This window comes from Panulirus ornatus, chromosome 37 (assembly GCF_036320965.1).
Source record: "Panulirus ornatus isolate Po-2019 chromosome 37, ASM3632096v1, whole genome shotgun sequence".
NCBI lineage: Eukaryota > Metazoa > Arthropoda > Malacostraca > Decapoda > Palinuridae > Panulirus > Panulirus ornatus.
Genome location: NC_092260.1, coordinates 14,187,722 through 14,212,115, shown reverse-complemented (window position 1 = coordinate 14,212,115; position 24,394 = coordinate 14,187,722). Strand labels below are relative to the sequence as shown.

Below are 24,394 nucleotides of genomic sequence, written 5' to 3'. Positions count from 1 at the left end.
ACGTGCAAAACTGTGATCCTTTCCAATATTTATATATATATATATATATATATATATATATATATATATATATATATATATATATATATATATATATATGTGTGTGTGTGTGTGTGTGCGTGTGTGTGTGTGTGTGTGTGTGTGTGTAATCTGGCAGATCGCTGTCACCTTATGAACCTAAGCATACACATTGCACATCTCGCGTGAGGCAAACAGACTAAATAATCATTTAGTTAATTTACCACTTTCCTCAAGCACAAACGTTTTGGGTTTCACCAATCCGTCTTGTAAATAATACTCCAAAGCAGCTTATCTGTACACTTATAACACATACTCAGCTTGAATAATCAACGGCTAACAAGAATTTATTCTAAGACCAGAATGAATTTTCTTTCGTATATATGTTTTGGCAAAACCTAAGACAAGACACCAAAGTTGCTACATCACCGACACCAGTATACCTACAGATAATTCATCTTTATAAAAGACTTTTGATCCTGTGAATATATTTCAAAGCCTTCATACGTTGGTGGGCACTGCAAACCAACTGATGCAAGTGAACGAACAAATTAGTTGAATAGGGTTTAGTGCATGCACATTCCACCGTACCTGCTCTTAGTCTAAATGTCATACTGTCTAGATGTCTTTCGTATATAGCTGTATGTTTCACGACACTTGTGCAAGGCCAGAGAATATGAACATGGAACCTCAATAGTGTTTTGCATCAGGTCTACAGCAGCAGTAAATCCCTCTCCGAGGCTTTTTCAAGTAAAGAATAAAACTTTTGAAACCAACTCCAAATTCCAGGTTCAGGTTGAGCAACATCAAACGGACTCAAAGCCCATGTCTTCCTAGGCTAGTGATGCAGAGGAGTGGGGGGGAAGAGATAACATCAGGCGTAAACTGATACTCTACCCGCGGTGGCCATCTTTAGAGTAAACAAGGAGGGGAAAAAATAGGTGGAGACGAGAAAGCAAAGGTGAATTAGGTTATGTAAGTGAGTGAGACTGAAGTAAGCAGGTGGAGATTAAGATGAAGGAATGAGACGCCGATGAAAGAGATGGTGGTATCAGAATATCAATAAGATTTGCCATAATACTTCCAAAATCAAACTTACAAGGACTGGCACCTGAAGGATGTATACACACAGTTAAGAGAACAAGTCCTCTGTCATCACAGATTAAAACTTCGGTCTGGGATGTTGCGCCGATGCATCACAGAACAACAACATTCACATGTAAGTCCAGAAGGGTTGGTCTGACGATACATGATAACACAACCAGAGAGCAAAGATCCCGGAGGTAAGACAGGACGCTGAAATCTTACCTTGACGATGACGCCTGGGGAAGGAATGAGGCAAAGAACAATAACCGACACCAACGAGAAGACCATGCGCCGGGTTCCGTCCTCCTCCTCCTCCTCCTCTGGCTGCTGTAGCCTGCTCCTGCCTCTGACTACTGACGGTCCTCCTCCTCCTTCTTCTGTTCTGGCTCCTCCATCCTGGTGGTCCTCCTGTGACTGCAGATGCAGATCTGCTGCTACTGTTTGCCTCGTCCTTCTCCTCCTATTATGCTGATATCATAACTGGTCTTGCTCCCTTCTTCCTCCTCCCAAGTACTTAACGTGTTCGTCTTCCTCCCTTCCTCCATCGTCTCTGAAAGTAACCAAAACTTTACTTCGCAGAAAATATTAGTATCATGACTTGAGATTCATCACGTGAATGTCTAAAGATAACATACAAGTAAACATTTGAACCACAGGCGGCATGGACAATAAGATATACAATAGAATTTCTAATTTTGAAACACAAGATGGCTGGGATTGATGCAGAGGACGATAATAGACAAAGAAAAAGGTGACCTTGAAGATACATGAAAGTCAAGTAGAAGATCGAGATAGCAGTGAACAATAACAGCGACATCCGATACCCAGGATAACAACCTATTTTCTCAGCTCCCGCTCTCTAATTGTGGTAAACATCATGAGAGGAAAGAACACCAACGGAAAAGGAACAAAAAAAAAAAAAAACTTTCCCGTGACACCACACCAAGATTATTTACCACTAAATACTGTAGTTATCCCTCGTGACACTACTGAAGACTTGGCGGCCAACTGAGCCCGTCTTCATTACCCCAAAGATACCACTGAGTGTTTCACTCTTACTTCGAGCAAGTGGAGGGAGTGCCGGCTCGGATGTCCTCCCGATAAACTGTAATCTGCCGTAAATCATGCTAACAAAAAGCAATAAGATGGAAATCTGCGGGAAGGTGAGACACCCGGACTAACGTAAGCTGACCTGCGGGGGGGTGCGGGGGGGCGCGTTCAACTCCCAGCCTTTGTTAACTTTCGAAACTAAATTCCGCACTAACTTTAGCCAGGTCACGACGAATCACGATCTAACTGCAATGGCTTGTCGAACGATATGAACGTCATCGGTCGTCTTCTACGTAAACATGGCAATAGGATAGCGGGTCGTCGGTGAAAATTTCCATGAAATATGGCAAGAGTGGGCCCGTCTGGCACCAAGCTGGAGAGTCGCGTTACCACCAAGACGTAACGAGCGACAATGAACCCTGGGAGTTAGAGACCCACAACCAGCTTATGTAACGTTCACCCTCTCCACGCCCGCCCGCCCGCCCTCCCTCCGCTCCTCTTTATTGAGTCCGACGCTTCCTTACTTTTATGTAAAATAAAATAAATAAAAAATGTATATTCAAACTACATCACTATATCACAGATTAACCTACGGCTTCCTTGACATCTATCACTCGTTAAGTCCGATGTTGTGGTATGCAATAAAATGTATAATTCATGGCTGGCCAGTGTTAGAGGGTCATCAAACCAAGAACCTAAACATACGTATCTAACAAACGATAAGACTTTCAGACTTAGGAAAATTCATCGCTTAATACCAGCGGCTTCCGACTGTGTGTGTGTGTGTGTGTGTGTGTGTGTGTGTGTGTGTGTATTCAGTACTTGATACACAGCACACTGATGACTGCTTGCATCTACCATAGCCTGCCATGGCGATCACTATGAAAAACTCAGTCTCTATACCATTATGCTCTATGACTAGGTTCGTAACGTAAGACTTACCAGAGGGCAGTACTGATGTATTACTAACACCAACAGTCCAATCCTAGTCTCATTTTCTCTCAATCCCTCTTTTCACGTTCTATCCTACTGAACGCATGACGCTCCAAAACACATCATAAGAGCAAAGGAAATACAGCCATTCAAACGATTTTCTAATACACTGTAAACCCGTATGATACGGTGTACGCGCTGTTAACGACGAACCACAGACACGATCGGCCCTGCCCTCGTGGGATACTCGCCTACACCTTCCCTCACCTCAGCCAGGGTAACCAACCCTTCCCCCCCCAAAGCCTGGGCCATCACTGCTCATGCTTAGGTCCTTCGCTCGTCTCCTCCTGCTTCATCATCCTCTCTCTTCCTCCGACTTCCACGTGAAGCTTGACGAGTTGCCATATCCCACTTTCTTTTTTCTTTATGGATCGATTACTCCATTTTCTGTTACCTTCGCTAGTAGCTATAGATGGCATAAAATTCTCTCTCTCTCTCTCTCTCTCTCTCTCTCTCTCTCTCTCTCTCTCTCTCTCTCTCTCTCTCTCTCTCCCTCCTAACCCTTTATTTATCCTGAGGTGTTTGAACATTCTTTTTTTTTCTCTCTCTGCACGAAACACAATATTTCATTGCAAGTCATATGATCCCACCTTTCCCCTCACATTTCCCATTGCACTCTCCTCCTTAGTACAAAGGACGACTCAGTACGTAACTGCGCAGTAAAAAATATAATTACGTACATACACACGGACAAAAATGATGAATGAACTTATACATGTTTTCAGCATTTGACTGTAGATAATTAGAATTATCGTATATCATTTTATTGTAATTATGCAGACAGAACCACACACACACACACACACCAACACAGAAACACACATTCAAACACAAACACATACATACAAACACCCACACACATACACACACACACACCCACACACATACATCCACACACACACACACACACACACACACACACACACACATACACACCCACACACATACATCCACACTCACACACACACACACACACACACACACACACACACACACACACACACACACACACACACAATGCCCTCCATTCTTAACACCAGCTTTCACCTTGAGCAAGCTACTGTCTTACCATTGGCAATGCATTATGCCACACTGTTTATCAGGTCCCTTGACTCGCCTTGCATTTCTAGCCATGTTTCACTTCCTTTTATACATTCTCTTACCATCTTATTAACCCCCTGATCGCGACCGTACACGACTCATGAGCACGGCGGTACGATTTGAGGCACGACGGTACGACCCTTGAGGCACGGCGGTACGACCCTTGAGGCACGACGATACAGCCCTTGTGCACGACGGTACGACCCTTGAGCATGACGATTCGAAGCTGTAGCTGCTATGATGATAGCCCGGCCCTTGACCAGACCCATGCGGGTCAGGTCAAAGGCCAGGCCATCATACCCAAGGGTCGTTCATTTGTGTTAAACTGGAGTCATTCCAATATCTATGTCCACATTAATCGAAGCTCTCTCTCTCTCTCTCTCTCTCTCTCTCTCTCTCTCTCTCTCTCTCTCTCTCTCTCACACACACACACACACACACACACACACCCTATCTCTGAGCTGTTTAAAAAAAAAACGAAATTAAATGAAATTCTACCTTACTTCTACCTCTTGTATTTTCCCTTTACCTTCTTCCACTTTTTAGATCTTCATTTTACTCTCCACCTCCTTGTCTGTATCATTCACAGTTAGCAGATACTATAACTGATATTGCAATAACTAATGTTAGGACTACTACTACTACTACTGTCCCTACAGAACAATAGATTTTCTTCGTTTTTCTCATCTTTCCTCTACACTCTCTCTGCCTCGTCTTCCCACGTCCCTTCCACTGTCCTTTGCTTGCAGGAAGTGAACTGACTCTCTCTCTCTCGCGTATCATTTCGTGTGGATCAGAATAATTGGTTTACCTTTCTCGATAATTAAAACACGATCCCATAATCCTTAATACAAACGCACTGTTTAAAAGGGATCTTACAATATCTTCTTGACTCTCTTTCTTCCCTCATTGGCCTCGTTAGAAGGTAAGACCGGATGCTGTTGTGCTGTGATGACAGACCTTACCTAAAACACTGTCTTAATGGCAACTGTTTCAAACGTCACTTATACCATCATCATTTCGCATCATCAAATGACCCACGAGTGATCATCTGGCGGAGCCCTTTGTTTTGATGCGATCACGTGATGTGCTGAATTGCAATGGTGCTTATCATGTTATTGTGGAGTCGGTTGCATTCGGAGTCCCTCACACATTACTTACTTCATATAAAGAAAAAAAAAAACTCACGTAATTATGCTAGATGGAAACGCATGGTGGAGGATCTCCTTACTATCGCATCATCTTGGGTCACGAGTTCAAGACCGACGTGTTGTCACAGTAGGTCCTCAGTCTCCGCTGCCGCCGCCTTCCCCTTCCTCCTCCTTCCCTTGCCCCTCCCCCCCCCCCCCTCAAGCCAGGAGAGAGAGAGAGAGAGAGAGAGAGAGAGAGAGAGAGAGAGAGAGAGAGAGAGAGAGAGAGAGAGAGAGACTACCTCATCACAACAGTGGGTAACCAATCAAAATTCTAATAATGGGCAAACCTTTTATTCTGTCCACCCATAACAGTGGAAAATCGACCCATTCCCAACAGTGGAAAGCCCGCCTCACTGTAAACGTGTGGGGGGAAAACCTCACCTCATGCCATCAGGAGGACACCCACCTCACCCTTCCTACCTCGTACTCTCGCGTACACAATGCCTGCACCTACCTACCACCTCTCCCACTACAGTCCACCACTGACCAAACTGCGTCATCAATAATGTACTGATATTAGTCAATCGTTGCCTGATGAGCTGGCTGGCAGTGTCACTCGCTCGTACGGAAAGAAAAAAAAAAAAACACACGAAATGCTTGCAAGGTATCAGATCACAAGGAGTCATCATGTTAATGACAGAATGACAGTAATCATCGTAATGATGAGCCACTCATCATTAACTTTTCAGAGACGTGCTTGACACGACTGGCGTTCTCCGAACTCTAATCCTATGAACTAAGAGGTACGGACCTTCAAGATTTTCTCTTGTTTTCCTTTTTCTACTTTCCGTTCCACGTAAAAGGTACAAGTTTCATTCATATGAATAATAAAGTACCTATCATAATCATTATCACATTGGCACGGTCTTTGACGACGATGGTACGGCCTTCGAGTACGATGGCACGGTTCTCGAGTACGACGGCACGGTTCTTGAGTACGATGGCACGGTTCTTGAGTACGATGGCACGGTTCTTGAGTACGATGGCACGGTTCTTGAGTACGATGGCACGGTTCTTGAGTACGATGGCACGGTTCTTGAGTACGATGGCACGGTTCTTGAGTACGATGGCACGGTTCTTGAGTACGATGGCGCGGTTCTTGAGTACGATGGCACGGTTCTTGAGTACGATGGCGCGGTTCTTGAGTACGATGGCACGGTCCTTGAGTTCGATGGCACGGTTCTTGAGTACGATGGCACGGTTCTTGAGTACGATGGCACTGTTCTTGAGTACGACGGCACGGTTCTTGAGTACAATGGCACGGTTCTTGAGTTCGATGGTGCGGCTGTCGAACACGATGGGTTTGATGGCCTGGCCTTTAACAATAGCATGGTCAAACGCCTGATCATCGTACCTAAGGGTCGTGCCTTCGTCCTCAAGGGGATGAGCCTTTGGTCATCAGACACATTCAGATCAAAAAAGTGTTTCTAAGTATTTTGGCTTTTGTTCAAGTTTCCAGTATAGTGACTTGCAAGGTAGTGAAACATTTCCGCGTTGCCTTTTCACGAGTGATTCTAGATTACAACCAACACATATATATAATCAATAACGGAATATAATCGATGAACCAGTAAGAAAATTCATACCGAAATTCCTTTGTAGATGCATATACAAGATTCAAGTATATAATGGTTTTCGTTTGGTTGTCACTGCCTCTCTCTCTCTCTCTCTCTCTCTCTCTCTCTCTCTCTCTCTCTCTCTCTCTCTCTCTCTCTCTCTCTCGTAGTGTCGTGTAAGCGAAGAAAAACCTAAACAAAAAGAGAATGAGAAAAAACATCTTACATGAAGATCTAAGTAACATTCACCAAACACAATCGTGTCTCAAAAACAGCCTATCATCTGCATCGGCGACTGTATCTCACACCGAGGCGTCTGGGTAGGTTAAAGAAACCCTTAGAACATCGTATGTTGTCCTACCCTCCGTTCTCTGTGCTTGCCCAGATGTTACCACCTGCCTTGTGAGCATTGCCTCTGCCAGTAAACCTGTTGCCTTGCCCCCAAGTCGCGGGCAGCGTAGCCGCGGCGAACCAACAGAATGCCTTCCTTGTATTACGTGGACTAGGATATACACGAGACTGCCGGAAGCGGACCTGGCTAATGACTAGTCTATCCAGGGCATCATTCATCCTAGTCCTTCAGACACAAGCGCCCCCGCTGGTACTAGTGAGAAAGTCGATGTGAAGAGGCGTCTGTGCGCACATGAGAGCCTCCCGCTTTAATTAGTTCGTGAAACATCCGCTCTCCCCAAAAGTGGTCATTGTTACGGCAGCCGAACATCATCATGTGCTTCAGGCTACCAACGTCATCAGGAGCTAATCTCACCTTTCAAAACATGTTGAAGTGAAGTAACAAGTGGCGTGTGTGTGTGTGTGTGTGTGTGTGTGTGTGTGTGTGTGTGTGTGGCGCGCAAGGCCGTCTGACCTCATGCCACATGAACAACATCGACCCAATCAGCTCCTGCTCGTTAACTGCTTGCTTCACTCCCACTCCTGCGCCTCCTAAACAAATCCCCAGGCTGCCCCTCCCGGTCTCGACTCTCTCTTCATCACACGCTAACTCATCCCTCTCTTCTTCAGCCATCTGCCTACCTACTACTCCCTTCACTTTTTTTTTCCCCCCCTCCCCTCTCGCATCCGAACTCGCCTTTCCCACCCCCACATCCTGTCTCTGTTACATCTCTCACTGTCACTCTCTTTCCCACTTTCCCTTTCTCTCCCTCACTGCGTTTCACATTCTTTTTTTTTTCCCTTTCTTGCTTCGTCTTCCTCCTTCTCCCTTTCTCTGTACCTCCTTTATCTCTGTTTCTCCCACCCTTCGCGCGAGATTATCTCCTCCTTTTAGCTAATCTTTCCTTTATACCCCAAGCCTTACTGATCTTCGCTTGCCTGTCATCTGCTGTACGTTCTGCATCAATGCATTATCTCCCTAGGTCTTGGTATATGCATGCGTCTTTCAACAAGTATATTTTTCCATGAAGTGTTGAACCATTCTCTAAGCTCGTCTCATACCATACAGGTTATCAGTGTCCATCATTATCGTTTGGTTTCACGTTTGTTCACCTTGAAAAGTTACCAAGTCCAGTTGGAAGACATTTGATGTGTCCCCCTGACGGGAGGAAGACCTTTTTGGGTCCTTGGGCCCCACTCGGACCCACCTGTCACCCTTCTATGTCGATGTAATGTACCCACTGAAAGCTCTATACTGGCGTCCATCTACTCCCTAGATATGTACCCTTCACTCACTAAAGTGCTTTGTCTATGTTAAGTCTAGACAACAGATATTTCAAAACTCTAAACTGGAACACGTGCTGAATTCATCTGATACGCTGCCTGCGTGCTATAATAGGAACATCAGCGAGAGTTGCTGCAACTCCCTCACATTTCATGCTTGCGTCAGTCACCCTGGCTGAGCTCAACATCTTTCGTCGCACCGCCGCCGTCCAGGGTGATCATCCCTCCCTGTCCGAGACCATCCACACCGGCAGGCTCTCTTCCATAACCAAACTCTTACAGCGATATGGCACAGACGGTATACGTGTATTCAAGATGTGTTTCTGAAAATGTTTACACTAGATCACGTTTCATCTTCATATCCCATCGAAGACGCACCACTAAAGTCTACCCCCCCAACTTTCTTTGCAACTCCGCATCTGATTTTCCTAAAAGACAAGACTTAATCATCTACAAATAACTTGTGTTGACCTTTGATTTCGCGCCATCATGAGTCAGCCTGGGTCCAACAATCACCTAGTTTTACTCTAATCTCACGTACGCCCATCCGTAAAAACACGAAGTAACATTACACAGACCAGACACACGCCTTCATATATTTCAAGCCACTCAGAGAACAGTTTCGTCTCACACCAGCTCTGAACAGCACTCACCCAGACCTTCCACGCAACTTGCTTGAGAACGGAAACGTTATGCATGTATGCGTGCATGATCCGGGTTCTCGCTTAACTGACCATCTATAAATTGAAATCAGTTTAATAAAATAAATAACTAATACATCTCCGGCTTCAGTTCTTATATCATTATCACCATCCTATCGCAACGTTCCAAATATCAAACTCTACCTACAACCTTCTTCTAGACTTTACGTAATTTCAAAGATGACTTGTGTCCTATAGTAAAGTATACTAATGCAACAAGAAAAAACAAATTTGTCTATAGTACAGGACACCGTACAGAACTGTGTTCTTTCATTCTTAGTCTTGGTAGACATGAAGGGAGTGAGGATTTGTTCTAAAATATTCATTGTCAAGATGTACATAGACAAAGCATTTCAGCGAGAGTCTGGATGAAGGGCACATATCCAGGGGTAGGTGGAGGCAAGTATGGAGCGTACAGTGGGTGAGTGTACATCAACATGTGAGGGTGTGGGTTGAACGTGAATGGAAGTGGCAACTTTGGGCGCCTGATCTTCCTCTAGTCCCACCTATTGTCCTTACGGCTGGTACACAAACAGCAAACAACAACAACAACAAGGCTTAAAGCAGATGGCTTTACACCGAGGACCTAATACAGGAGGCAATGTTCAAGTACTTGTGGTAAATCATGAGTTAACAAAATCTTTGCAGAGAGAAGGGAGGTGGCTTAATTTGAATATCGAGAAAGTAATGATCAGTCAATTTACCTGACCCTGCTCACCCTTCACGAGAGCTTGCATGAACAAGACAAGAATCAGCGGAGAGTCCCTCTTCCACCGCCTACATCGTAACTGCTAAATGGAAAGAGAGAGGAACACGACAAACAGAATCTCACTTCCGTTTATGCACGGATGAAAGATTTTACGGGCAAAAGGACCAGCAAAAATATCCGGTAAATTTATACATTTTAGGCCAAACAACAACATTCACTGCACAACAGGCAGGTTGGGGGGGAAGGGGGGGAGGGGTGTCCTACCACCCCCTCGTCCCCCACCCTCCCCATGACTACGCCCCCGGCATGGTAACACGAGCGCCAGCCGTTTCGGAGGAATAATGGGCTAAGCCACCGGTTCTTTAGTATCGGGTTACGCGTCCTCTTGAGTGTCGCGTTACCTGAGGCTCTCACGTTACTGGGCTTCAGAGGCAAGTTCCTTGTTGCCTGATATTCCGCATGTGGTGTTTGGTTCTGCCTCTTTCTCTGCAGGTCAGCTCTCTATCTCCTCCCATTAAGGTAGGGCGAGGAACTGTTCTCAGGTCGTCTGACTCTTCTACGACTTGTCCAATATATTGACGCGGACTTTACACGAATGTGAAAAATGTGTATTTTCTTCTTTTTTTTTTATGACGCATGTAATGCAAGTATTAGCTCTATTGTCCATGATTAATCGATGGTAAATTGAACAGGCATACGTTCTGTGCTGGACGTGTTTACTGTAAACTAATGTGTCATGATCATCATGGTTTTTACGTAATGTGTTTTGGTCGTTATCCATTCAATTCGACCGAATAATTCGATGTCACACGCATTCCTTTTTTTTTTTCATTTCGAATTCTATTTTACATACTGTCCTTAGTCGTAGGTGAGAATATTTGTTCCAAAGGACAAACTGGATGGGTTATGAAAGCGGACGAACTAGAGAACGTAATAGATTATACGAAGAGGAAATACAAGGGAAGTAGAGAGCTGGTGAGGGCGTCCACTCAGCGGAGACCATATTCACGCACACAATTATCATACTTTTTGGTTTCATCACCACAAACAGTTGATATGATGATCATCAACGACAAACCAAAATACCGTGATCAGGCTTACACATAGTTGAAAATGGTTATCAACTCAAACAGTAAACATGTCGATACGTAATTTCGTATACTGGTCATCATTTACCATTTCTCCACTAATTTCTTCTCATCACCAAATGTTTCGCTTTTTGTTTACATCACATCACAGCTACGAATATATTTCTTGAGTTAATACTATATCTGTAAAATAAAGTTACTACCCGAATAAGATATACAGAATTACCTATCTAAAGTTGTGGAAGACGAGCGTGTGTGTGTGTGTGTGTGTGTGTGTGTGTGTGTGTGTGTGTGAACGGTATAAAAAGTTTCGCTGAGGTGGTTAGGTAGCAGCTGGTGTGAGCGGTGCGAGCGGATGATCAAGTATTTCTTTTTTTTTTGTGTGTTTCCGTTTCGATAACCGGATTGGTTGTTAACGTACGTTACGTCTGACGCAATATAATCATTTCATTACATTCATTCTAAACTCTTCTCAAATGTCATTATTAATGATACGCTCCAATGGAACATATGCACGATGTTTGCTGTACATCTCAAAGATCTTACGGAAAGTTTCATCTCCCCTGTGAGTTCCATTTTTGCCTACCAGATGACGCCACCAACCCGCATAAAATCTAACGCTTCTGTCAGCACAATATAATCCACCTTTGATGAGTGACTTAGTACCTTGTATGACTCTAACACTTACGGCTTTTATTTCCTTTATTTTGATAATCCAGCGAATTTTTTTCCCATATCAAAGTAATGCCTGCGGATTACGCTTGTGCTATTATGGTATTGATGAAGTTAATACACGCGTCTGTTACTGCAGTCACGCTTGGGACACGACCATCTCGAAGACCATGATTCCCTGTACCTTCTCAACCCACAATCCCTCCAGGTGGCTTAAGGCCGTCGAATCATGTGGCTTTGTGATTAACCCGAGCACACGATCACATCGCCCGATGAACAATGTCACTGGCAAAGTCTGCCATACTGGGTATAGATCGGCTGGTGCCTGACAACCGCTAAGATAAGAAGGGAAGATGCTGATAACAACTCAGATGAACGACGACTCCTTACTCAAATCTTAACTTCTTGAACGACAGTGGTGTGACGACCCCTTTGGCAATATGCTTTTGCTTTACGTGAATCTATTTCCTTCTATTATATAAGACGATCTTTCCAACATAACTTGGAATACTGAACACAGGCATCTGGGAGCGGTCTACTGGAGGCTTCAAGAAGATGACAAAGACATAACTGAAGTTTGTTTTTGTTCTATGCTGACATAATCACATTGGTGAGATTTCTGTTTATCACCTTTTTCGCCCTAAACATCGCCATAACCTTGGAAATGTACGCCGCAAGTATTACATGAAACGCATCTAATTCACGCTGACCCACGGAGAAGAGAAAAATATCCAGCGATCTTTGGATCATACCGAAGTATCGGATCTTGTTAACTATATTCATGTTTCTGGCTTCTGTCACCACACACACACTCACACACTCACCAGACGCATGCACTCACCTACTCTGTTGTGACCTAAACTCAAGCATGTTACAACCCCACCGTCAGCTGTTACCAACCACCATCCTAAACGAACACACGAATGTCATACCCCTACGGTTAACAGGGCGTCGTCTGCTACTACCCCATCGTAGACACGAACATGATACCCTCCCATCAATTCACTAGAGCACTAGGCTTCCATTACCCTATACCAAACACACGAACGTACACATATACTTCAGGTACGAAAGAAAAAAAAAAAGAAGCTACAATTCACATTTCTCGCCCATCCCGGCAACCCTTTACATACCGAAGTCCGATTTTGTGTGCGTGGCGTTTTCCCCAACCTCCTGCCGGCGGTGTCGCGTTGCTGGCCTTACCTTCACTCTCCCGACGGGCAACTCGGTTTCTGCTCCATCTGCCGCGCTGCCAGGTAAGTCGACACTCCCGTAAGGGCTCGTCTCTCCCGAGGTGCTGGCGGGAGCTCGACCTGGGCGGGGTCTGGTGTGGGGTGCGGTGAGAGCAGGGGAGAGGAGAGAGAGAGAGAGAGAGAGAGAGAGAGAGAGAGAGAGAGAGAGAGAGAGAGAGAGAGATGTGTGGGAGAAGGAACTGGGGCACGTGCGGTATGGGCGAGGAAGTAGAGTCAGCTGTGATTACTTTGGGCGGCGTGTGTTACGAGGAGGGAGTTTTACACTTGCGTCTCTCAACCCTGCGTATATGCACCATGTCTTAACTCCTTTCCTTCTGCACACATACCCCAGCCTAAGCCAGGTACCACTTTATTAACAAGCCCCGATGGGAAGGATGAACACCTGAGTTGGGTGTGGGCCGGCCGTCGCGCCTGAGCTTCGGGCGCATGCGGGCCCGACTTGAGGAGAGCCCGTGTTGACTCATCGTCGGTAATGCTAACCACTACGAAAAGGAGGCCCGTGTGTGTGTGTGTGTGTGTGTGTGTGTGTGTGTGTGTGTGTCACAGGTGGGTAACAATATACCCACCACAATGTAAAAGTGATCATGGAATCATCAAATCACAGGGAAGTCCAGGATTTTTAGCTTCTTGTCGGTTGTCTAGTCCATGGCGAGTTCGCGGTCACCCAGTCACGGGAACTAATTCAGACTCGACCGAAATACACGCTTCAGGTGCGGGCCTTCATGCCGATCCTTGATGCGGTTTGCTTATAGGGTTAAGACGCCAGGATGTCTTATAACAAGAGGCCATTATCGTTGTGGTTGTATAAAGGGGCCTTGGCACGAGGAGACTACAGTGAGGTATCATTACCTTAAACGATTCGAGAGCGGCAGCGAACGACAAACAAACGCACACCAACCCACCTCTGCCCTCAGAGGCCGTCGGACAATCGCAATAATAGAATCGGAGTCGCTTCCCTCAACATGCATGTAATTTAACTCCCTCCCCCAGCAAAAATTTGAAGCCTGAGGGAAAGGTGTTTTGACTGAAATTTTTGCGAACATTCAAGCTCTTTGTGATGTTGGCGAAGCAAGTTTGGACGTGTATATAAGAGTCGATTTTTCAGGTCAAACTTTCGCTAGGGTGCAGGCTTGTTTTGTGCGGACCGCGAGCGGCAGCCCCAGCACACCTAGTACCACACGTCCTTTACTCCTCGTCCGGAAATACAGGAGCAGTAACACTACACTTAGCTACACCGAGCTGCTTACATCGGCGGTCTGGCTGATTATGCTTGAAAACAACAGTCTCTGAAATGTCATCTTTTGAGCCAGTGTGAAAGTTTCATACGTGAGAAGCCAATGCGAGTTATTTGTCAAGCAATAAGCAAAAACTTTTTGCTAGGGAAAGCTTGTATGTATGTATGTATGTATGTATGTATGTATGTGTATATATATATATATATATATATATATATATATATATATATATATATATATATATATATATATATATATATATATATATATACCTACCTGTGGAAGGTATTAAGAAGAATATATATATATATATATATATATATATATATATATATATATATATATATATATATATATATATATATATATATACAATATTTCTATCATTAAGGTACAAATTCTGGGTTAATGGACACAATATGCTATATCTAACATTTACACATTACTGAGCTGAATAATTTGATCTCCCATGATCATGTTACAAGCGGATTCTTGTTCAGTGACTAATAATTCCATTACCATAGCTGTTCAGTCCAAAGACATCAATACATATACACTTAACTCGAGTCCGTGATCTGGAGGGCTTCATTTCTCAACGTATACGGTGCGACACGTTTGTCACAGCGTGGGTGACGTGAACACAGCAGTGGGAGGGCGTAGGCAAACACAGAGCGTACGGTAGATAATGTAGATTGAGGAAGGAGGTTAGTTTTGTGTAAATAGACTGAAGTGAATGGAGGCACACGCGCTCGTTCTTTCCCACACACACACACACACACACACCCACACACTAACACACGCACACACACACACACACTCACACACTAACACATGCACACACACACTGTAATGGCTCAATAAATTCAATAAACCGTTATCTATCTATCTATTCATCTATTGATCACACGCACACACATACGCACACACACACACACACACACACACACACACACACACACACACACACACACACACATTGTAATGGCTCATTAAGTTCAATAAACCGTTATTTATCTATTTATTCATCTATTGATCACCCACACACACACACACACACAGAAACAAACACAATAACTCCCTCCTCCCTTAAGACCCACATTCCATCCATAGCATCATTAGGAATATATCTTCCTGCATATAGTTCCTAACATACCATAATACAACGTATCACATTTCTAATACCAGTGTCCGGTACGTACGTAAGCAGCGGATACCTACTGGGTATTCACTATGACTGTACACATCACGGGTCATGAGGTTTAGCTAACCAGGTTAACGAAGGTGTCGCGGGGTGTGTTTGACGAAGCTCGAGACGAATATAACCGAATTCAGTTCTCACTAATACGTAATGAAATCAATTCAACTTCATTCATCTGGTGAAGAAAAGAAACCGTTGGGAAGAAGAAATAAAGGAGGGAAGGAGGTTGGAATAGCGTAGGGGACTATCCTCAGGGACATCTCTCCTGAGATGGAGAGTGGGAAGTGGTTGATTCTAATCGGAAGAGATGTTAACACGACGATAACAAGGGTGTATTTCAGACGAAGCCAATAAGATATCTTTCCCGATACTACATTCATCATTAGTAGCTTCCATTCTCCACCAATGGCAGACCTGGCTCAAATCTCTTATGACAGGCAATGCAAGCAGGTCACTTTGAAAATCGGATAATTGGGCGATCATTTCAGAACGCTTTATCAATAATGGCCAATAAAATATTGCCTTCGGGGGACGACCCTAATGAGCACTTTGACATACCTTATCGTATTTACGTGAGGGGCGTGAGCACTCTTTTTCGAAGAGGGTGAGGAGCAACATCTGGTTAAGGGGGTCGCTCATGATCATGAACTTAAATCAAGTCCTGATGTAGATGAGAATTCAATTCGTACTTGTGAAACGATTTCGCCGACGAATATGGTGAATTCTTTCACACATTTCACCAACCAAATACGAATTTCGAAATCAAAAAATAAACCAAAACAAAAAAAAAAAGAAAAACGGAAGAGACGAAGATGTTGTATAATCCTAAGTTATGCAAGGGCATCTAGAGGAACTTTATCTTTCTCTCCGTGTTATCAGTTCCATCAGAAAGCCAACCACGTCAGAGCAATTACAGGCCCGGGCTGGCCTGGCCTCCGCTAGCCCGGGCACCTCGAAGCCACTCTCTCAAATATCCTATGTTGTTTTGCTTTGTTTTTTTCCCCTCTTCTTTATCCGACTCTCTGGCCTTCCTTACGAATGCTCGTGCGATAAAAATGACGAGGCAATGGACGATACCCGAACACCAGGATTGCCAGAGTTCCTCCGGAAGACCAACCCTCTCTCGCATGAGGACCTTCAGATTTCTGTTGGTGGTGAGGAGGGAATGACGATATCCGCCCTGGTATGGAAGACTTGTTCCCTCACGCCACAAGCAGGGGATAATAAACCTTCCAGTTTGTGGAGTATATCACTGTCTTATCAGACGGTTCGGTCGGATGACATGCCAAGTACTCCTACGATTCCAGGGGAAACGTGTCCTCGGGAACTTGTGGCAAAAGGATCATTTTCCTCAAGTCTCGTGTTTGTGAGTGTAACAAGAGCCTCCCAGTAGGGGGCGCGGCTCCCCGGGGCTGCCCACTGACACACGATCTCCCCCCACCCACCTCACCCACTCCTCTCCCCCTTCCCACACCCAAATCTCCCCCTCCCGGCCTCCTGTCGATTGGACTACGTATACACTCTGCCTCCATCCCCACGCCACGTCCAGCTCCATCCCTCTGGCCGCCGTTATACAAACACCTTCATGAGGGGTTCCTCCTGCAGCGTGCGCTCCGAGACCAGACCCCCAGGTAGATCACGCCTCTCCAATCAGTTTCACTCGCTCATGTCGTCTGACGTGGCTATTCCTCTTTTTTTTTTCTTTTTTTTTTGCGTACCCAATTCCACCGTAGCTTATATAAAAACACGTTTTTTTTTCTCTCTCTCTCTCTTTTTTGCTCGACATTTATATAGGATTTAGACAAGAATTTGTAATACCCTGTATCTTACGGAGAGTTAAATGTCTAACGAGTAAGTGAAGTTTCACTCCTCTGGTCTGTATGTAACCAACCTCTCTTGTAACACCTCTGGTCTGTATGTAACCAACCTCTCTTGTAACCCCTCTGGTCTGTACGTAACCAACCTCTCTTGTAACCCCTCTGGTCTGTACGTAACCAACCTCTCTTGTAACCCCTCTGGTCTGTACGTAACCAACCTCTCTTGTAACACCTCTGGTCTGTACGTAACCAACCTCTCTTGTAACCCCTCTGGTCTGTACGTAACCAACCGCTCTTGTAACCCCTCTCGTCTGTACGTAACCAACCTCTCTTATAACCCCTCTCGTCTGTACGTAACCAACCTCTCTTGTAACCCCTCTGGTCTGTACGTAACCAACCTCTCTTGTAACACCTCTGGTCTGTACGTAACCAACCTCTCTTGTAACCCCTCTCGTCTGTACGTAACCAACCTCTCTTGCAACCCCTCTCGTCTGTACGTAACCAACCTCTCTTGTAACCCCTCTGGTCTGTACGTAACCAACCTCTCTTGCAACCCCTCTGGTCTGTACGTAACCAACCTCTCTTGTAACCCCTCTGGTCTGTACGTAACCCCTCTCGTCTGTACGTAACCAACCTCTCTTGTAACCCCTCTGGTCTGTACGTAACCAACCTCTCTTGTAACCCCTCTGGTCTGTACGTAACCAACCTCTCTTATAACCCCTCTCGTCTGTACGTAACCAACCTCTCTTGTAACCCCTCTGGTCTGTACGTAACCAACCTCTCTTGTAACCCCTCTGGTCTGTACGTAACCAACCTCTCTTGTAACCCCTCTGGTCTGTACGTAACCAACCTCTCTTGTAAGACCTCAGACTCGTAAATTCCTGGTGTACCGCGAGAGCTGCAGTCACAAAACCTCGCAGGTCTTGGAACTATAGACGAACGATTCCCTCTCCCCAAGACTCGTCGTACATTTGGACAAGCATGGAACTCTTCTTAACTGGACTCGAATCTCCAAGCTGCCGGTGGAACACTTTGTGCTTAACACCTCTCAGTTTGTGGTCCGAACCCCACTTAAGTGGACGTCCTTCGTCCCACAGCAGCTGGGGCGATCCTAGCCCCAGCTGTGTGTGGCCAACCTCTATCGAACGTAGGTGATGGCCACAACGTTCATGCTGTTCTCTCCGTGACACAAACCCGTTCTTGTATTACCTCCAATTATCTCATTTTCGCCGGGAATCACACGAGGCGACTTTTGTAAACCCAGATTCAATAAACAGCATCTTCTCCTCGACTTCGTTACAGATAATCAAATGGTTCTTCAGACTGGCGAGGTAGACGTTGTACACACAAACAGATCCGAAAGTAACCCCGTGCGTCTTGCAGACGGCAGTGAGGGAGAGTGGTAGAAGGAGGAGGAGGAGGAGGGAAAAAAATACACCACCCCGTGCGTCTTGTACACGGCAGTGAGGGAGAGTGGTAGAAGGAGGAGGAGGAGGAGGGAAAAAAAAAAAAAAATACACCCCAAAAAAGTAATGAATTTTCGTCCTATTTTTGTGGGATGTTTTCCGCACGTGCTGGGCGGAGGGAAGGCGAGTTTAGAAAAAAAAAATATGACAGGTAAGAAAGATGAGCGAGGGATGGCCTTCTGGCGTGGCCCAGCGGCTGCTGCTGCCACCGCCAGGGTCGAGCGAGTCCAGACCCACCACACCTGCCGGACGCGCCCCACCTCCCTCTGGCATCTTAATGGCGCCTTAATTACCCTGATGATCCCTGTATCATCAGGGAGTAAAAGGCTCCACAATTATACCGTCTTCTAATTGCTCCATAAAAACGCACAGACGATGTCAGGGTGTTGTGTGTGTGTGTGTGTGTGTGTGTGTGTGTGTGTGTGTGTGTGTGTGTGTGTGTGTGTGTGTTGTTGTTGTTGTTGTTGTTGTTGTTGTTGTTGTTGTTGCTGTTAGGCATCATTGTGGGTACATTTCTTCCAAAGCTGAAACTCACAATTTTTCCTCTTTGCTTCAGTGGCCCTCATTACACACACACACACACACACACACACACACACACACACACACACAGCCTTAGAGAGAAAAATCTTCACTTGGCTTCGCTCCTTGTTCTTTTTTTTTTTTTTCTTTGGGAAAGTTATACAGATAGGAAGGATTTCCAGCTATGCGCTCCCGCCCCTCCTAGTCGCCTTCTATGACACGCAGAGAGTACGTGTGAAGTATTCTTTCTTCCTCATCCCCAGGAATAATTATATACATTTCATATATACAGGAAAGGAGGATTTCCAGCCCCTGCTCGTTAGTTGCCTTCTGCGACAAGCACAGAACACGTGGGCAGTGTTCTTTCTCCCCTATTCCCCAGGGATAATATATATATATATATATATATATATATATATATATATATATATATATATATATATATATATATATATATATATATATACTTCTTTTCTTTCAAACTATTCACCATTTCCCGCATTAGCAAGGTAGCGTTAAGAACAGAGGACTGGGCCTCTGAGGGAATATCCTCACCTGGCCCCCTTCTCTGTTCCTTCTTTTGGAAAAATTAAAAAAAAAACAAGAGGGGAGGATTTCCAGCCCCCCGCTCCCTCCCCTTTTAGTCGCCTTCTACGACGCGCAGGGAATACGTGGGAAGTATTCTTTCTCCCCTATCCCCAGGGATATATGCATATATATATATATATATATATATATATATATATATATATATATATATATATATATATATATATATATATATATATATCGAATACCCTTCGTTCCCGACTACCACGCAAAAGGTCCTGTGTGTGTGTGTGTGTGTGTGTGTATTTTCTTCCAGTAAACTATGACACGACACGTAGAGCCCCACCCTCCAGAGTATCTCCTCCCCCAGCTTGCGTGATGATGTTACTGGCTGACCAGCTTCCTAAATTTCGTTAGCGACCACAGGAGGTGGTGCGATCACTTCGGCAGGAGGGAGAGACTTAAGAATCACCTCGGGCAATACTGGGGGAGGTGGTAACTTGTTCCTCAGTGACTATGGCAAAGGAATCATCGCCTCTTCCAAAATGAGGTGAAGAGTCACTGTTACAAAAATCATGTCTTAAGTATAACGGCTAAAGACAGTTGGGATGTGGAGGACAAGACTGATGATGGTGAGGGGATTATGTAGCCGGAATGTTGAGGTAGGAAAGACACGGATCATTTGTTCAAGTACGATTTTAAAAGGTCATTACCATTATCGGCAGACATCTTTAAAAAAAAGGGGAAAAAAATTGGTAATGGCAGTGTGGCACAACGTAGCGTCAAGCACCATCAAGCTCTTTAGGCGTTCCGAAAACATGTGTTCGAGTCCGTCTTCGTAGATCAAGGTCGTGTCCTCTCGGCGATGGACACGATTTGAATGGGACTATCTCCACCAACACTCTGCTGCGGAGGACGCAACACTAGACCATCGTCTCCAGGTACAATATCTAAGTCGAAGTCGCTGATGGAGTCATCCTCAGCTGGCTGAGCGTCCGGACAGCTGCCCCACACACACACACAGTAACATCGGCTTACTTACTTACCTCGGTTATGTGTGTTATGCGACACCTCGTACGTCTTCGTGGGTCGCTATGCTCTCCTTGCTGCTCGCGCGAATGGGGGGGAAGGAGTCGAGGGTTGACGTGTTCTATCTTTGGCTACACCTCCCTAAGACCAAGACGAACATCTTTTTTTCGTTAAGGGGAAGAATTTTATGTTGAGGTTATCTTTCAAACATCTTTATATATACATAGATAGATATAGATAGATAGATAGATAGATAGATAGAGATAGAGATAGAGAGAGAGAGAGAGAGAGAGGCTAGAACGTAAGTTGACCACCAGCTAAAACTCTAGATCTCATCATTTCTCTTCAGCGAACAACTGCGAGGCAATAATGTGTTCAGTCATCGTGTCGTAACTGGATGACCCTGAACGTGCCGTTGTTACTGTATTTCCCATTCAGTTTCCCGTCTTATTCTGGGTCTTCACCTCTCTCTCTCTCTCTCTCTCTCTCTCTCTCTCTCTCTCTCTCTCTCTCTCTCTCTCCCTCTCTCATCCCCCCGAGTGTTCAGGGAGCAGGATCCATGCCCGAAGCACAACACATCGGTTGAGCGGGCCTACAAAACAGCAGAAACTAATATAAACTTCAACTCCAACCCTCTGCGTATGCCTGACAGCCTCTGAGGGTGTATGCTCGACAGCCTGTATCTCATTAGGAGCACCGCCAGGCACACTATCAATCCCGTGCACTTAATGAGTCACTTCGACGCTCCACGGGCGAAGCATTTTCCCCTCCCGGTGACACACACACACAGACGCGCGCCCCTCCGCTGGCCAGACTCCCGGCAAGAGCCTCACCTAAGGCGCACATCAGCACGGTCCTCGAGCACCCACGGCAATGATCATTCCCCGTAATTGGTTACTTCCAGTTAATTACTCGTGATGTGCGATGTTTGCAGTCTCAGCATAGATCTTATCTCTTCATGAATTAATCAAGATAAAGACTTAATTGCACGAAAGTTCTTTTTTATCGCTGGTTAACTCATAAGAAATGATTACCCTTGGCCCTTACCATGTCAATCATTCCTAGAGCCAAATGTGAATTAATAATTAACTACAGTAATGAATCGCCATCATAATGAATTTCAGCTCAAATTCATGCTGTTTTGAGGACATTCTCGCCACTCAAAAATGATTTCATCATCCATGTAGCTAACAACATCAAAGGTGTTTTTTTCCCCCCCACTTCAAAGAAACTAAGTCAGAAAGTGGTAACCAGGTGGGCTTAGGGGTGTCAAAGCCAGCAGGTGTGGTGACCAGGTGGCTTTTGGATATCAAAGGCAGCAGGTGTGGTGACCAAGTGGGTTCAGGTGGCTTTAGAGATATCAAAGGCAGCAGGTGTGGTGACCAGGTGGCTTTAGGGATATCAAAAGCAGCAGGTGAGGTGACCAGGTGGCTTCAGGGATATCAAAGCCAGCAGGTGTGGTGACCAGGTGGGTTCAGGGATATCAAAACCAGCAAGTGTGGTGACCAGGTAACATCGAGGGTGTCAACACTGGCAGGTGTTGTAACCAGACTGGCTCGGGAGTTGTCATTTTTGGCAGGCGTGGTGACCACATGGGCTCGGGATAGTCAACACTGGCAGGTGTGATGACCCAAATGGACACGGGAGTGTCAACACTGGAAGGGTGTGTGGTGTGGCCACCGTGGGAACGGAGGTGGGTGTGGTGACCAAGTGGGCTTGTAGGTGGGTGTGGTGACCAAGTGGCCTTGTAAGTGGATGTGATGACCAGGTGGGCTCGTAGGTGGGTGTGGTGACCAGGTAGGCTCGAAAGTGGGTGTAATGACCAGGCGGGCTCGTAGGTGGGTGTGACGACCAGGTAGACTCGTAGGTGGGTGTGATGACCAAGTGAACTCGTAGGTGGGTGTGGTGACCAGGTGGGCACGGTGCGTGGTGTTCACGTACTTGCCAATCTCAGGCACCGAGACTGTCGACTGTATCCCAAACTTTCTCTGTGTGATGACCTCAAGACATCCCATCCCATCCCAGGTCGTCTGTATCCCTCCTCCAGCGTATAAGGTCCACAATCAAGACCGTTTTCCTATTTTTCTTTGTGAACGTCTTCAGATCAACAACACAACCCAGCTGTACAGCAGCAGCAGGTCTGTCTTGAAATTCGGGTTGACGCGGCACCTGAGCCAGGCGGCATAAGGGAACTCGATGACACGCTGGAGTTTCTTGCTCCTTTGACATTAACAGTGACTCGTGGAGGAATATAATGCTAAGAAGACAACGGATCAAACGACCCTTCACCCTCACCCCCTACCTAATTGAATACTGATCTCATTAATTCTAGCTACAGTGTGTATCATGTTGTCTATATTCATAAACTACAATCTGTCTCCTACATATCAATTATATATGTGAACAACCTCATTGAAATAAATTTGTAAGTTGCCATATTTCTCTAAATGTCTAAATGTAGAAATATATTACATATTACATATATATATATATATATATATATATATATATATATATATATATATATATATATATATATATATATATATGGTTCTCAGTGAATGTAGGTTTGCGGCAGGGGTGTGTGATGTCTCCATGGTTGTTTAATTTGTTTATGGATGGGGTTGTTAGGGAGGTGAATGCAAGAGTTTTGGAAAGAGGGGCAAGTATGAAGTCTGTTGGGGATGAGAGAGCTTGGGAAGTGAGTCAGTTGTTGTTCGCTGATGATACAGCGCTGGTGGCTGATTCATGTGAGAAACTGCAGAAGCTGGTGACTGAGTTTGGTAAAGTGTGTGAAAGAAGAAAGTTAAGAGTAAATGTGAATAAGAGCAAGGTTATTAGGTACAGTAGGGTTGAGGGTCAAGTCAATTGGGAGGTGAGTTTGAATGGAGAAAAACTGGAGGAAGTGAAGTGTTTTAGATATCTGGGAGTGGATCTGGCAGCGGATGGAACCATGGAAGCGGAAGTGGATCATAGGGTGGGGGAGGGGGCGAAAATTCTGGGAGCCTTGAAGAATGTGTGGAAGTCGAGAACATTATCTCGGAAAGCAAAAATGGGCATGTTTGAAGGAATAGTGGTTCCAACAATGTTGTATGGTTGCGAGGCGTGGGCTATGGATAGAGTTGTGCGCAGGAGGATGGATGTGCTGGAAATGAGATGTTTGAGGACAATGTGTGGTGTGAGGTGGTTTGATCGAGTCAGTAACGTAAGGGTAAGAGAGATGTGTGGAAATAAAAAGAGCGTGGTTGAGAAAGCAGAAGAGGGTATTTTGAAATGGTTTGGGCACATGGAGAGAATGAGTGAGGAAATGAGAATGAGTGTTTCCTTTTCCTAGTGGTGTTTCTGTGTGTGTGTGTGTGTGTAACCACAGCTGAATACTTTGGCAAATAACTTGAAAAAAAAAAAAGATGGAGCTCCTATGAAGCAACTCGCTAAGGATGATCTCAATCACATATAAAATAGGGTTGCAGGCCTAATGACCTTC

General features: G+C 45.1%; 2 protein-coding genes across 3 annotated transcripts in view; one reads left to right on the top strand and one right to left on the bottom strand.

Moving 5' to 3' along the window:
* Positions 1-24,394, bottom strand: part of LOC139760516 (uncharacterized) — a 746,927-nt gene that overhangs the window by 307,149 nt on the left and 415,384 nt on the right. For both annotated transcript variants that reach the window (XM_071683811.1, XM_071683810.1), the window contains one exon: positions 1,327-1,654. The gene's annotated coding sequence lies outside the window, so the exon portion shown is untranslated. The remainder of the gene's footprint in view (positions 1-1,326; positions 1,655-24,394) is intronic.
* The window catches only part of Sobp (Sine oculis-binding protein), a 323,491-nt gene that overhangs the window by 276,785 nt on the left and 22,312 nt on the right, over positions 1-24,394 (top strand).